The following is a 4867-nucleotide window of genomic DNA, read 5'->3' as shown; positions in this document are numbered from 1 at the left end:
ATATATTTATATATATATATATAAATATTTCCAAGAAATTTTGAAATAGAAATATTTTGAGTTCTTGGAATAAAATTTCACTCAAAATTGAATCACGAAATGGAATTTTAACAATATTTTCAGGCTGATTTCAATGGTAGATCTTATAAAAAAAAGCAGTATACATAGAATTTAACTTGAAAATTATTTAGTATTTTTAGATTTTATATATATCTGCAACAGTTTTTAATATTTATAATAAAATAATATTAAGTTAAATTTATTTTTAAGTCTATTTTTAATAGGAATTAATTCTAAATTATAGAATATTATTAATAGTTTCGTACTCATTGCACTGACATAAAAATTGAAGTATATAAATAGTAACATTATAATAAATTGGCTTTTAATGTAGATAAAATAAGAAGTTAACTTAAGTAAAAAAATTATATTTTTTTATAAAATAATTTTATATAAATTTAATTTTAAAATGTATTATTTGATTATATTTGATGAATGATGATGGTTGTGTTATCTTACACATTGCAATTACATTCGAAAGTTTATCTTCTCTGATAATGATAATGTAAAATATTAAAACGTTAAATATTTTTAAAAATAAAATTTATTATTTAACGTAAATTTAACGATATAATGAGTAAACACTGTAATATTTAAATTTGTTTTAAAAATCACATCGAAACTCTAGACACATTTACGCTACTTGCTAGGCGATTTATTCGTATATAATATTCTATTATTTATTTATTATTATATATTTTTTACATTTTATATTATATATTTCACGAATTTTTATCTAGAAACTGTTCAGATGAGTTAAATATTATAAAAATAAGCATTTAAATAGCACTTGTTACTAACATAAATATCTGTTACGTTTCATTTAAAGCATTAAAAAGCGTACTTAAAATTAAGAAAAAAAATTTTAATACTTATTTTATAAAGGAAATTTTATTAAAATTTAATTTTAAATTTTACAATAAATTTGCCTTAAAAGAAATAAACTGAAATTATATAATAAACAATAGAAAATCTATTATTAAACATAATTATTCAATAACTTAACGATAAGATTATAAATTTATATATTATCAGATTTGCATATTAAATTCAGTGATATAGGATAAGTATTTGTTGAAATTAACGATGGAAAATTAAACATTGAGAGCTAAATTATAAACAAGAAGGTTAATCTGAAACAAATTTAATTCGCTTAATATTTTGAAAACATAAAATCTTTACAGTATTATCTCCGACTTTCGTGTATTAATTTCGATTCGAGTATATTTAGTTTAAAGATAGTCTAAGAGACGTAATTTGGGGTCAAAATTACCTATACTGCGGATTAATGAGATGTTACTAAATATTTACTTTACTTAGAAGGAGAATTATGTGGATTTAGAGAACACACGAAAGATTACTGTTCATTAAGTATCTAAGAATGTTTAGAATTAATATAGCAATAAATTATATATAATGGGGTGTTTATAATAAAGTATGCAGAAGTGTTCGCGTTATATTAAAATTTTTACACTAAAAATTTTCTTGCGAGATTATTAAAAGTGTCTGACACGAGAAGAATTTATTGAACGAATCCCCTTCTAGATCTCTGGAAAAATGCTCATTAAATATGATTAAATTGAATATAGAATTAAGATTTTTGAAGGATGTTATTCTATCTTTCGTAATTTGAAGATAGAAAAAGAAGAATCAGCATCAGACCGATTTATATCTGTTTTATGCGCCGCACTTCATCACATACTCTATCTGTAATAGTATAACATCTGGATTTGGCATTGTAGTTCACAAAACTTCATTGCTAACCATGTAGAAAACAAGACTGGAAACCATTATTTTCTACAAAAAGGGGGATAAGAGAATATAAAAGTATTTCTTTATATATTATATATATTTTTTTCTTTTATATAGAATGAGATTTTTTTATTATTATTTCTTGAAATGGCATGCTGATTTAGTGTCATGTTTTTCTTTAGCTTATTTTTTTCCTTGTTATATGATGTGTGTCGAATTCAGAGAAGAATGATATATTGGTTGTAGACAGTCAAATGACGTAATGGGGAGTTGAAGGGACGTAATGGTGAATGTTATACATATCATCGACCATGTTTCGTTTTAGGGAGAAAACTGCAAAACCATATGGCAAAGACAGATTTAATAAACGATTTTACACTATCCTATCTATACCGAAACTCGAAAAGTTTTAAAAACTAAATTTTTATTCGATAAAACAATATTAATTTTCGATTAAAACTTTTACGAAAGATTTAAATAGACGAAATTTAAATGTAAATCGAATTAAAATTAACATAGGTAAACTTTATCTAAATCAAAATTTCCTTTACTTTATATTAGCATTTTCGATTGTTTTATTTTGTAATTTATAAATTTATTATCAGTATAGTTCTATATAAACGATAACAAAACTGTACGATACAATTTACAAATAAAGACCTGTAAACGATCTAAGTTTATGTGAATGAGGAGTGAATAGACTTATTAAATGAAGTTTTACCTTTACAAATTTTACTCGATTTACATCATCGAATTGTCATTGTTCACACGACAATATATAAACCCGAAATTAAACATTCAAAAACGTAAATGAAACCGTTCTAATTGTCTAGAAAGTAAACATTCATTTCATTGAATCTCACTTTGACTATTACTAATAGAGAACCGGTGGAAATTCTAAGTTAATTATCACAAAATAGAAGCATTTAAATTCTAAGTATCTCATTAATTTGCATACATGCTAGATAATTGTGCCTAGTCTTGCTAAATACCTCTCGAATGTTTTAAAACTCGCAGAGAAAATGAGACAACTCTTCTAATCCGGGATCATCGAATCAAGTAGGCAAAGAGAAAACAAAAATCTTTTTAAAACTTCTAATAAAAGAATGTTGTTATTAAAATTATGTCAAAATTTGAATCTCTTTTTCCTTCTTCCCATTCTTCTATTTTACTTTTGNTTAAATTAATTAATGTTTAACGATAAAAGAAAATTGAAAGAAAATAATAATTAAAAAAAATTCAATATTTATAACTTGTAAATCAATTATTGTCATCAGGAGATAAAGAAGATTGGTATTAGAATGATGGGGATGAAATCAAGATTAAAGTGTTTTTTCCTTTAGTTTTGTTGCTATCTTCTTTATTGATTTTGTTCTGGTTTAGTTACACTCATTTTAGCATATCCTACCTCATTGATTTGCAATTGTTATAGCTTTTTATGGTCAATATCATGATATAAATCTCTAAATTTTTAAATAAATCGAAGTTAAAAAAATTTTATCATGTGAAAAAAAACATCAAAAAGATCAATTATGTACGATAATAAATGATAAAATTAATTAAATGTTTCCTTTTAAATATCGAATAATTTGTCATAAGAAAAAAATTAAGGCTTGTAATTGTTCATTTTTATGAGACAAACAGAAGTAGATGACCTAAAAATAGTTTTATCTACTAACACAGTATCATTTTTTAAAAGTCACAAGTGCAATAAATCCCAATGCTACCATATTGGTGTAGAAGGAAGATATCGAACTTGAGAATACGAAAATACATTTACTCTTATCATCTTAATATAAAATTTATTGAATTATTTTCTGAATATTATGAAACTATAATATGTTTTATATAATCTTTTATATAATAATGTAAAAATATTTACTAATTATTATTAAAATTAATTTAATTTTTTAATGTTACACCAAGATGTAATTTGTGTTTAAGATATTGCTAAATTACAATACGACGATATATTTGTAAATAATACGAGTATTAGAGTAACTAGCGAGTCTCCAGTGAGTCCGATTCTTTCTTATTTTTGTAAATAAATAAATTAAGAAAAAAATAAAATACAGGGACAAGCAAGTATTTATGTGACATCGTCACAATAAATAATTGCTCGTCCCTGTATTTTATTTTGTCTCTGTATTTTATAATTGTTCGTCTCAAGCTGCAATTTTTAATAATATTCTTAATTTATTTAATTTAAAACATATATTCTCGATCGCAAATTAGTAGTGTCTTGCCCCTGTACATCATACTTTTCCTGATAACAACGGAGTTATGCTGGTCATCTATGTAACTCCATTCGGGGGAAACGTTTTGAATTGAATTCACGTGACTTTCGATCTAGAACGGAAGTTCGTATATAGTTAATCAGGGCCTCATACTCTTTCTCGACTTTCATCTAGCTAACACCGTTCTCGAGATTAAGGAAGGACAGTCAGACAAACAAACAGACGACAGCGAGAATTCATAGGTCTACAATTTTTTCAAATTGCAGCCCAAAAAGATTTGAATGTGACAAACATACGTGTATCTAAGAGTTTATTCTTCATCCACAGAGGTAGTGGCTACATCAACATTGGTACAGGGGTGAATGCATGTTTGCACGTTTTAATTTTGGTCCTCTCTTGGTATCGGTTCTAGTTACGCTATTGAATTCAAAGTACCTCAAAAGTTTTTTAACTGTAAAATCGAATAAATTTGGAATTGAAAAAATTAAGTGTTAAAAGATGTTAAAAATATAAAAGCCTTGTAATTTGTGGGTTACTTTCCTCATTATATCTTAAATGTTATGTTTATTATACCGTATGTAGATTACAGTTTAAAAAAACACTTACTAAGAAGGCCTTTTATCCATTCCCAGCAGGAATTTAGCCAGGCCCACAATGGTGACTTACTGAACCAGATGTGTGTGATTGAACAGAACAATCTCACTCTTAACAGTTTTTTAAGATTGAATAAGATAGCGATTTAGTCTTTGCAACGGTTAACTGACTTTTTGGCTGACATGCATTTTGAAAAAAAAAGTTATAATATATATATATATATA

Source organism: Centruroides sculpturatus, unplaced genomic scaffold, assembly GCF_000671375.1.
Source record: "Centruroides sculpturatus isolate CEXI.00-Female unplaced genomic scaffold, Cexi_2.0 scaffold48, whole genome shotgun sequence".
Taxonomy (NCBI): Eukaryota; Metazoa; Arthropoda; class Arachnida; order Scorpiones; family Buthidae; genus Centruroides; species Centruroides sculpturatus.
This window is presented reverse-complemented; position numbering follows the sequence as displayed.